Source organism: Urocitellus parryii, chromosome 7 (genome assembly GCF_045843805.1).
Source record: "Urocitellus parryii isolate mUroPar1 chromosome 7, mUroPar1.hap1, whole genome shotgun sequence".
Lineage (NCBI taxonomy): Eukaryota > Metazoa > Chordata > Mammalia > Rodentia > Sciuridae > Urocitellus > Urocitellus parryii.
Genome location: NC_135537.1, coordinates 21138605 through 21150969, shown reverse-complemented (window position 1 = coordinate 21150969; position 12365 = coordinate 21138605). Strand labels below are relative to the sequence as shown.

The 12365-nt window shown below is 40.9% G+C and overlaps 1 protein-coding gene across 1 annotated transcript in view; it reads right to left on the bottom strand.

The window, feature by feature from the left end:
* Positions 1 to 12365, bottom strand: part of Samd12 (sterile alpha motif domain containing 12) — a 379029-nt gene that overhangs the window by 134340 nt on the left and 232324 nt on the right. The gene's annotated exons all lie outside the window — the stretch shown is intronic.

Here is a 12365-nt window from a genome sequence, read left to right as displayed (position 1 = left end):
CTGCCTCAATCACAGCATTGACTACACTATGCCATGGCTTGACTTGGGTGAGCCACTCACTGGTCTGCCAGTGCTAACCTGTCCTGGTGGTGGGAGGAGTGTCCCTTATATAATTCCTCAGAGAATCAACAGACCAGACTGAACAGTCCATGATAACATACAATAAATAAATAAAACCAAGTGTTTGTGGTCAGACAGATGTGGGGTCAAGCTCCTCCTTCTCCAGTCAGTTCTTAACTATGGGACTGTGACCATGACCGTGTTATTCAAGTCTCTTGCAGCCTTGATTTTTTTTTCCTCTACAAAATGGGAGTTAAAGGGGAGCATACTTCATGAAGTAGTTTTGAGAATTAAATCAGTTAAACACTGTGAAGCGCTTATTCAAGTGCCTACCAGACCTTAAATAATACACTGACTCATCTAAAGGTCTGTTTCATAACCACAGAGCCTAGGATTTGCCTGAGGCTCAAGAGGTGTTTGACCAATATCTATTAGATGCATGAATTCATATATGTCTTTATTTGGGATCCAATGTGGTAAGATTCACAAAGAATGGCTAGTTGCATTTTGGCTGCCTCAGAACGAATCATCTTATTTCCAGGATTCAAGCCTCATAAGATATGTGTAGGATGTGTCTGGGCCAGAGCACAGTAGATTCTCAACACACATGGTACCCAATGACCACAGCCAGGAAGGGAAACCAGTCTCCTTGTGGCTGATCCTTCCTTGTCTTACTTATCTTGGTGTCATTCCTAGTTCTGGTATTTTACTTCATATCCTTTGATCACATCCCATCATCTTCCTGACATATCTCTGTAACAATCTCCTAAGAATAAAAACCTCCTCTTTCTTGCCAGGTAGGACATAAGTTTTCAAAATTCACTTTTTTCCATGGCTCTCTGAGCTATATACTTCTTCCTCTAAATGTTAAAGCATGGGGTGGGGGAGATGCTAGTTTGGCAAATTTATATCCTTATAATTTATTAAGTATGATACAAAAATCAATTATGTAATAATTATGGCCAACACCTGTTAAGCTATCTGACCACCCCACCATGACCACAGCTTACAGGGACACCTCCAGGATGCAAGGGACAGACATGCTGTCCCTGCTTCTAGCTGTTGCTGATTGGATCAAGTTTGGCCTCTGCTGCCCAAGGAATTTGGAACTGGAATGGGAAGGGTCAAAACTCTGTTGGGAGCAGAAAGTTGCTAAATTAGGAGAGCACTTGAGACAGTTCTGAAGGCTCCAGTCATTCCCATGAACATTTGAAAGGAGGGGGGAGTCATCTTCTTTCTATGAAGTGAGTGGTAGATAAATCACATCTAAAGAGTGAAGAAGTAAGTAAACAGAAAAGCCGAAAAAGAGATCAGACTATCCTGAGGATTCTTTCTGGCTTTATAGTTAACAGTTCCAATCTTTCCAGAGACTCTGGCTGCCTCTTATTCCTGAAGCCCTGTCTAAGACTCTCTCTGTGCATTGAGACAAGCACACCATGCCCATTTACTTTGCTGAAGTCACTTTGTACTGTTCTTTGCAACTGCAAGAATTCTAACATACGCAGTGGTAAAACGATGATTACAATTATGCTTATCAATAATAATCCTTATACACATTTAACACGGTGCACATTTACAGAGTGCTTATTATTATTAATATCTACTACAAGCAAGTATTACAGTAATGCTGCTGAAGCAGTCATCCAAGAACTAATAATTGGGTAGCAGCTGGAGGTTAAAAAGCATGCCAAGGAGAGTGAGTGAATTCGCTGAAATGATAACTAATATGAAAAGTTATCAAACCACTGGAATTAATTCCATTCACAAGAGTCCATCAAGGTTAGGTGGCCAGATCAGTAAGAGGGTAGGGGGAAATTCCTTCTAATAAAAATGATAACACAATGGAATAGATGGATTGCTGTTTTTTAGATTAAGATTACAAGAGCACAAGACATTGGCTTTGCTTAGGTGATTCAGAAAAAAAAAAAAAAAGGCCACCATCTCCATGGTTCCTAAGAAATACGCACCATGCTTACAGATGCCAATAAAACATTACACAACTGTCAATTTAGTAATGGAAGTGCCACCAAAGATTCATACTTAACAGAGACTGAATGCAATAGAGAATGGGGAAAGGTGGTTGGTGGGGGACCTAAATTAACTAACCGTGATTGAGGAAATAATTGAGGCAATAAAAAGATCAATAGGAAATCAGGCCATTCTCCAAGACCTCAGGGCTTCTCAGTGGAATATTTTAAAAGAAGAGCATTTCATTGACTTGTCCTATTTTTAATACACTAAGAAATGCAGCTCAGGTACCTGGTCACTGCTGAAATGGCTACACAATGGGAATTGTGCTAACTGCAGAGCCAGCAATTGATGGATGGGACTTGGAACTTGATCACATCCCTGTCTCAATGCAATACAGCCCTACAGAGAGATCAAAAACAATACGAATATTGTTCCAGATCACAAAAAATACAGCAATTATGTTGCTTTTGAAAATATGAAAAACTCAGGAGAATATAAAGAGAGTAAAGTTTATCCTTAAACCACCATCCAGAGATACACCATCTAAACATTGCTGCGTTTCTTTTCAGTATTTTTTTTCTCCATGAGAATAATTATACTTCAATTTTCTATCGATATGCCACTTAAAATCAATATCGGGATCTTCCTGAGTATGTTTTCATGTTCTTCTTTTTACTTGTTCTCTAGTGAGGATTTTCTCTTGTCATTACATGTGGTTTCAATGCAGCATGACATTCATTGTACACTTTTCTTATAATCTAGCCAACATATTAGATAATTGAATAGTTTTCATTTTGCTACTTTGTAAAGACTTATTTGTATAGACTTATTTGCAGTCCTGAGATATTCATAAGCTGAGACCCAGTTTCCAATGTGGTGGAATTTGAAGATGGAGCCTTCACTAGCTAATCAGATCATGAGGGTGGAGCACCCATGACGGGATTGGTGCCCTTCTAAGAAGAGTGATTCCTTCCCCTCTCCTCCATGTGAGGATGTGGCAAGAAGGCAACTGTCTGAAAATTGGGAAGAAGGTCTTTGGCAAGAGCCAAAATCTGCAGGCACCTTATCTTGGATTTCTCAGCCTCCCAAATTATTAGAAATATATTTTTCTTGTTTAAATCCCTCTTTAGATTTTCTTGTTTAAGTCTTTCTTTAGACTTCTCTTTAGATTCCCGTATGACTTCCCTAGTTTATGGTATTTTGTTATAGCAGCCCAAACTAAGAAATGGCTTTTAAACCTTATTTTTTAAGTGTAGTTTATTTCCACTTTCTTTTCCTGCCCTTCCTCCAGGTTCCACCCTCACCTCTGCTGGGCTCTGTGCTATGCAGGCAATCCCTATGGACTGCACAGTCCCTACAGATCCTTTGTACTCTGCTTTTGGCCTTTTGTGGCCAGTCAAGAGGCATCAGCAGGAGGCAGGCAGTAATTACGTTGCTTTTGAAAATGTGAAAAACCCAAGAGAATATAAAAACCCAGGAGGTTGGGCTGTGCTTCCCTCTACCTGCCCTGCGTGCACTGTTGTCCTGGTGAACAGGATTGGCCCTGAGCGGTGGGAAAATGGAAGTGGTGGCAGACCCAAAGGGAGATTGCAGGAACGTGCAGACTTAAGGGATGACCAACAGCACTGATATTTCCTAAGGCCTGATTAGCATAAATTTGGACCAATAGCACTGGTGGTTTTCCAAAACCTGATTAGCATAAATTTAGACCAATAACATTGATATTTTTCCAAAACCTGATTAGCATCAATTTGGACCAATATCATTCATGCAAGAGCTTTATAAACCTCTAGACTGGCACACTCCAGTGGCAACCTGCTATTGGGTTCTCATCTGCCCTGTGAGAATTTTGTTTCTTTTATTCACACTTGAATAAATCCTATTCCTTTCACTCTTGCTTTCCATCATCTGTGAATTTTATTCTTTGGCTTTGAGAGACAAGAATTGGGAAGGAAATTGGTGGTGAGTTTCTAGGGTCCCCTGTTACCCTGGAAGGCATGGTCCACCATAAAAGCTTTAACATTAAGAGCGGCCATTGGATATAGAATATTCCAACTTTGCCAGTTGCAACCCTCAGCACTGATGCTGGTGGGCATACTCTGTCGTGATGAACTGCTCTCACTAAAACAGGCTTTGTTGGCTGCAGAGGTCTGCAGCTTATGTAAACCCCCAGCCACAGCAGAAGCTGAGAAACTCCGCTTTCACTGGCATCGGCTGCAGCCCACCAAAATGATTCCTTCCCTCCCAATAGCAGACCCCTTCCATGACTTCAGTTTTGCACATACTCTGAGAGCTCTCTCCTTTTGTGCTCTCAGGCTTCTGTTGTGCAAGCCCCTGGGAAAACTCAGCAACCTATGAGTTCCTTTAACCTAAGTAGCTGCTTTGACTTCTCTTTAGATTCCCCTATGACTGGTATTGAAAATTACAATGAGCCGCTTGTACATTACATGGTACAACACTGTGGAAATCATTTATTTATAACAGCATTAAAAAGTCAACATATAAGCCCTATTTCAAATAATGGAAGGCTCAATGCAGGTAAAATAACTCGTGAAATAAGAGAAATGGTCTAGATTCTAGAACTCTCTTCCGAAATATTTTCAGAAAGTCTCTCTCATCCTATTTCCTTCAACCCCCTTCCCTCTGCAATTTTCATAAGACAGATACTTCCCACCTCCCAGCTCTTGCTTATCCCTTGACCTTAAATGGTGCTGTCTTCCAGTTTCCTCCTCATTTCTAAGCTGAGACTGAATGCTTCCTTCCTTCCTTCCTAAATTATTGGAGCCTACTACCTTCTTTCTTTGGAGAGATAGTTATGTTGTTTTATATGGTAGCGGAGAGTCACATGTAATAATTTAAATATACATTAATTGAAATTACAATTATAAATTCAGTGTTCTTCTCTGTCCAGCTCTGTGCCACGAGAAGCTGGTCCTCATGGATTACCCCAATCTTTGCCCTCTAATTCTGGTCGTCTTTGGACAGTGAGGAACCAACAACAGGATGCCTCAACCACAACCTCAACCACAAGATCTTCTATATAATCTCATCCCCATGTGCTTAGTGGTTACTGTACCAAACGCTGTAGACGTAGAACTTTCTATCATTTCAGACAGTTCAATTGAACAAAGATGTTCTAGAGCACTTAATTATGTATATGACTCAGTGGAGTATTAAAACACAAATATGCTTATCTTGCCCTTCACTGTATTTGCAGAGTGAAAAAAATAACAAGGAAGAAATTCTGCCTTCTTTGTTCTGAATCCAAACAGTGTGGGGCACACAGGAAATTTTAAGAACGCTTGCTGACGTGGGTAATTATCATGACTATTTCTCAATAGAATGTTCAGACATAAGGAACTTTTAATACTTGAAGCAAGGGTATAAAGTAGGATTATAAATTGGAAAGTTTGGAGGTAATGGTGGTAGGGATTCTTCTCGCTCCACAATAATATCAGATTAAACTCTTTGTGTTCTGCAAAACAATTATCTTATATACTCGGAAACGTATCTAAGACATTAGAAGAAGTTCTTCAACAGGTCATACATTCTGATCAAACAAAGTAAGATCAGCAAAAAGACCTCAATGTAGGGATTGAGTTTGCTCAGTGGTAGTGCACTTGCCTGGCAAGCATGTGGCTCCAGGATCAAACCTCTGCTCAGGGAGAGAGAGAAAAAAAAAAAAAAGAAAGACTGAGACAAGATCTTCTATATAATCTCATCCTTTAGATTCATTCACACACAAAAAACACTGTCTTTAGATATTGAAGCACCTTTGATTTTGATTCTAGCTGACAAAGAAACTGGCCTGTGTCTGAAGCAATTTATTGGAAGCGATAAAGCTATGCATCCTGTACAATGCCTTCTCTCATCTCACTGGCTTGAGATGACACAGAAGTTTAACAAAACTTGATTTGGCACTTGATTGATTGACTTGTAAAATATCCACTTTATCCTTATATTAATCTCTAGAAAGAATGTGTTCCTGGAGGTAGATCCACTTACTCTACACCATTTATTGACATCTTGGCTAATAATCACTACAAAACTTTCTCTTTTGCTCCTCATTGCAACACTGTGAGGTAGGTATTTCTGTTCTATTTTATAGCAGAGAAAAACTTATTTTCAGAGAAGACACATCCTTTTCCTATGGTCATACAAGTACTAAGGGGCAGAGTGGTGAGAAGGAGTCAGATTCTCTGAATCTATAGACCATGATGGGAGCCACTCTGTGACAGATTATCCCAACACTGGAATAAGCAATGTGTGAGGCATGGCATGATGGCCATTCTGAAGTCTCCCTTCGTCTGCACAGCTTCTTGTCCCCCTGAAGGCCTTTCCTGACATTCATCTCAACAATACTTCATCAGAAAAATGTCATGATCTGCACAAATGTTGACCTACATGGAAGAGGGAAGGACCCTTGGCACTTGCACCTCTTGTTTGATATAAAACAAAACCTGATGGGCATAAACTCAGGAGTCCTTAGTGGTCAAGTGATGACAACCCCCATCCCTAGCATTGTATGTTCTGATTGCTACAAAACTACTTTTTCAGTGCAGATACCTATTTGTAGCTCTATAGTCTGACATCTGTCTGCTTTCTTAGGTGTGTCTAAGGGACCTCAAACTTAATATGTCACAAATGGACCCTCAGTTCCAGGGCAACCTGCTGCTCATGTGCCTCCTCTAGGTTCCTCCCCACCCTGTATTAGCTCAGGTAGGGCCCTGAGACTCACTTTTGACTTTCCACCCTACCCCCTCCCACCGACACACACAGTGCATCACCAAGTCCGGATACCTCTACCTTCAAATAGATTCATCCAGGGTCAGTTCATTGGCCTCCACTCTAGTTCTCACTATCATCTGTTCTTACCTGTATTCTGTGAAATGGATACTCTGCCCCACCCCTGATTTCATTCCTATCATCACCCAGGACACCCTTCTGCACAGCACCTGGCACAATTTTTTAATAATGAAAATGAGGTCTCCTTTCTCCTTTGCTTATGACAATCAAAAGGGCAGATGTCAGTCAAAGGGTAAAAACTTCCAGTTAGATAGAAGGAATACGTGGTAATGATCTATTGCACAGTACAGGAACTAAAGTTAATAATCATGTATGTTTCACAACTGACCAAAGAATGGCTTCTCAGATTCTCATTAAAAAGAAATGATAACTAAGCGAGATAATGGATCTTATCTTGATTTAATCTTTCCACACTACATGTATACATACCACAATATCACATTATATTCCATAAACATAGACAACTATGTTTTGTCCACTAAAATACATAAATTAAAAAATTCTTTCTCAACTGCTCATTGTATTTCGGATTCTCTGGCTCTGAGGCCCTGCAGGATCTGGCCTTTGTCTATGTCCTGGACATATGTCTCTCCCCCTGGCTCTGTGGTTCAACCTCTGGCCTTTGTTCAGTTCTTAGAAGATGCTAAACCCTCTTGCCTTACTCTTAGCATGTGCTTTTCCACTCGTGGGCTTGCTCTCCCCCTACTCTTCATCTTTTATCATTTGAAGGCTGCTATCACTCCCTAGTCTAAGTTAGAGCCTGTCCTTGCATTTCATATTTTAGCTTCATTGCCCTTCACACAATTTAACAGCAAAAACACACCCATCTCATTTCCTGCAGGAAGGACCTCAGATAGGGTTATGCTAAGTGGACAATGCTGTTATAGGGACAGCATTGGATCACCCCATTGGAGAGATCTGATGCAGGACAACTTTTAAAATTCTCCTAGATCCTGTGAAGTCTCTCATGTCTATTTTTTTTGAGGGGGGGTAACAGGGATTGAACTCAGGGGCACTCAACCAATGAGCCACATCCCCAGCCCTATTTTATATTTTATTTAAAGACAGGGCTTCACTGAGTTGCTTAGCACCACACCTCCCTGTTGTTGAGGCTGGCTTTGAACTCGGAATCCTCCTTCCTCCGCCTCCTGAGTTGCTGGGATCACAGCTGCTGGGATTTCAGGTGTGTGCCACTGCGCCTAGCTTTTCAGGTTTTTTACCATAGATTTTACCCCCAAACCAGTGACCAGTTTTAGGCAGTAGTGATATTTATGCTGAATTTCATTAGGTTCAGAAAATTCCCAAGTTCCTATTTATATTTACCCTGTCCTGCTTAGGCTATTATATGAAAACACAAATTTAAGTGTCTATAAAATTGGGATTTAACACCTATAATTATGTAATTTTTGTTTACTGGCTTCATGCTACACTTCTAGCACTACCCCTTGAATACCTTTTATTTCTGCCATTGTGAGTCAACATTGGTCACCAGGTGACAAAAGAAATGGTAAGAAGAAAGGCCAAAGAAGAATACATACAACCTGGGAAATATTTAACTTTGGATATTAAGAAAAAGTACTGATTAAGCATGTTCCAGAATAGTATATGGTTGCCCCAGGGCCCCAAAAATGCTATGCTAACGCATTAGAGAGTCCACGGGCATATTCAGAGAGCAGAAATTATATTAAAACTGTATTGTACACCTATAGATGTAAAAGAGGTCTCTTAAGAAAACACTTCAGAAAGACACAGCTATAGTGGATCAGTGACACAGGGTATGGCACTGAATTATACACACAGTTCTGTGCTGCATAACGATGCTTCAGTCAACAAAGGACCAAATACGTGGCAGTGGCCCAAGACCACACTGCTGACTCCTGCAGTAGCCACCTTAGTTTGTGTAAGTAGACTCTACGATGTTACACAACTACTACGGCACCTAACAAAGCAATTTCTCAGAATGGATCCCTGCCATTACATAATGCATCACTAAAAACACATACACCCCCCCTCCCCCCCACACACAGTCAACTAATAATGGTTTCACTGATGATTTTTTTGACTCTAGGATGCATTGGTAAGTTACACTATTTAGTAGGTGAGGCATATTAAATGCATTCCTGACATAATATTTTCAGTTTATGATGGATCTATTTGCATACAACCTCACTGTAAATCAAGGAAAATCTGTGTGTGTGTGTGTGTGTGTGTGTGTGTGTGTGTGTGTTCCTTCTCCTTCTTTAAGTCTATTTCTGTTATGGGCTTAGTTGTTTCCTCTCCAAAGTTCACATGTTAAAGTCTTAGCCAATATACTCAAGTGTAACTATTTGGAGGCAGAGCCTTTAAAGAGATAATTAAATTAAAATGAGCTCATTAGGGTAAGTCCCAACCCAATATGACTGGTGTTCTCATAAGTAAAGGAGACTAGGACTTTGCCCCCAGAGAGAGGACTATGTGAAGACACAGGGAAAAGTTAGCCATATACAAGTTGAGAGAGAGCCCTCAGAAGGGACTTACCCTGTCACCATCTTGATCTAGGACCAGTAGCCCCCAAAACAATGAGAAAATAAATTTCTGGTAAGGTACCTACTCTGTGGTACTTCATTATAGCAGCCCTAGAAGACTAATGTCATCTCCCACCCGGTTTTAAAACCAGCTAAGAGGTACTGTGTTCCCAGTTGCATCTCTGGTTCCCAGCACAAAGCAATGATGAAATGTTATATATCCAGTGTATCCAGAATTATCACAACAAGCATGGAACAGCATTTAAGAACATCAGATCTAGAGAGTGCCTGGGTTCAAATCCTTGCCTGAGATGTTATGGCCAGGTTCAAATCACCTAATAGCTCTGGACTCAGTTTCTTTCTTTCTTTTTAAAATATTTTTTAAGTGGTCAATGGACCTTTATTGTATTAATTGTATGTGGTTCTGGGAGTCAAACTGAGTGCCTCACACATGCTAGGCAAGTGCTCTACCACTGAGCGACAACTCTAGCCCTGGACTCAGTTTCTTGATCTGAAGAAGAGAGATAACAATAGCTCCCTTCTCAGAGTCATAAGGATGCAATGACATTGAAAGTAGAGGGCTTAGAATGGTGCTGATGCACAATGAGCATGCAACAAATGATAGTGCGTTTTGCTAATGATGCTACTCACTCTGGCCTCATGGGCTAAGGGGCTGTGGACCAATCCTGGTAAGACTTGGGGAAACTACAAGGCAGGACAAGAACTTTAAATACAGTTTGAAACAAAGAACGACTCATACTTCCATTAAAGTTTAGTTTTAAAGCCATGAATTTTATGGCTTTATAATTCTTAAGGTTCTTAAGGTTCAGATAACTAGCACCAGAAGTCATGTGGATACATTAGCATTATACAATAAACATAGAAAATGGAAGTATATCTTGAGGCTGGGCTGTTGGTGGGTGGCAGAGCACTTGCCTAGCAAGCGTGAGGCTCAGAGTTCCATTCCCAGCACAGAACACAAATACATAGCTAACTAAATGTATATCTGACTTACTCATAATAACCCCAAAGTGAAAACAACCCAAATATCCATCAACAGATAAATGGATAGCAAATGTGGTACAGACATTGCAAGAAACATAAGTCAGCTTTCACAAGAAATGAAGTAGTGAATCATACTAAACATAACCCCTGAAAACATGCTAAGTGAAAGAAGCCAGTCATGCCAAACCACATATTATGTAATTTAATCTCCATGAAATGTTCAGAATAGGCAAATCTAGAAAGACAGGAAGGACAGAGTGGTGGCTGCCAGGAGAAGGAGACATGGGGAATGGCTGCTAATGGGCTTTTTTTGGGGGGAGTGATATAAATATTGGGGGGTGATGGTAGAGCTGGCTACACAAACTCTATGAATATCCTAAACCCTGCTTCAACTGGGAAAGTTGCATGGTACATGATTTATATCTCAATAAAGCTGTTATTTCAGAAAAGGGAAAAAAAAGAGAAAGAGTTGGGAGAGTTAAAGTTTTAAGCTTTTGAATACTCATTGGGCTAAAGGATGCTTTAAAGTAGGGACTGTCTTGGGCCTAGTAAGTTTCCAGCATGTAATAAGGACGCCATAAATGTTAATCTAATCAAATACTGGGTAAGTTTCTCTTGGAGGGTCTGGGACAAAGCTCCCAGGTTCAATCCATTCTCCTCCCTCTCTTGGGAGACGTTTAATCACCTTTTCCTCTTCACCTGGGTGGTAAGATTTCAGTTGAAGTCAACACCCTCAACAGCATCAAGGGGATTAGGAGTCAACTCCTTCTCAACCTTTTCTTTCTCAGCCCAGGGCTTGAATAGAATGGGCTCCCTGGAGTTTAAGTGATAATTATTTCAATTATCTTTACTGTCACAGCACTTACTATCTTCCAGAAGCTATTTTAAGGATGAGGAAACAAAAGTACTGGCAGTTCCTGACCCCAACGCAGGGTTAACCCAAGGGACCAATTGACTCCGGGCACAACGGCTTCTCAAAATAGAAATTGCCGAGGCCACCATAATTTTAGCTCTGATTATGATACAGAGAAGAAAACAAAAGGATGACTTATTTAAAGATTGAAATTGTGCCTACTTTATGGAGTGACTCCTCAAGTCATTGGAAATTAGATTCTCTGGCCCTTTCAACTTGGCTTCTTCTGCTGATCTCTTAAGGAAAAATCATACAAGATAGGGAGTCAAAAGGGTGGTTGTTCTACAGGAGGAAAAATGGCAATAGGTGTCTGTGACCTCAGAGTTGTGCAACAAAGGGTGGGTGATAAGGGAGTTCACACTTGTGGTTGTAAATAAACAGAGAGTTTAAATCTAAGTCTCCCTGTACCAGGAGGGGAGCAAGAGGGTGTCTGCACTCCTTTTCAAAGCTGTGTATCAAAATGACCACACACTTAGCATCTTAAAACAACCTGTTTATGATGTCGCAGCTTCTGTAGGTCAAAGTCCTGCCATGGTTTACCCTGAAGGCCGTCTCTGCTCCACTCCAGGGCTCCTCAGCTGCGATTGGTGTGGGCTGTGGGATTTCTACCTCTGGAGGATAGATCTTCTTATCAGCCAAATTGTTGAGCAAATTCAGTTCTGTGTGGTTGTGGGACCCAGGGTATGGTTCTCCCTCTGGCTCTCTCTCTCCTGGGGCTGCTCTCATCATCTGGAGGTATCTGGCAGCTCCCTGTGGTCCCACAACATGGCAGATTACTGCTTCAAACCCAGCAAGAGAACCGCTCCAGCTAAAGGGAGGACCCAGTCTCTCTTTAAAGAGCTTTCATTTGATTAAGTCAGGACCACCCAGGATGATCTCCCTTTTGATTATCCAAAATCCAATAGCTGGGACCTTAATTAATCTTTAAAATCTCTTCACCTTTGTCTTACAACATAACCTTATCAAGGAAATCACACTATATAGCGTATGTTCGGCCCACCCTCAAGGAGACGGCAATGAATGGTGAGTACACTGGGTGAGGGGATCGTGGGGACCCACCAGTGACCAAATCTTTTGTGATTTCAATATTCAGAAAAATGAAAGAG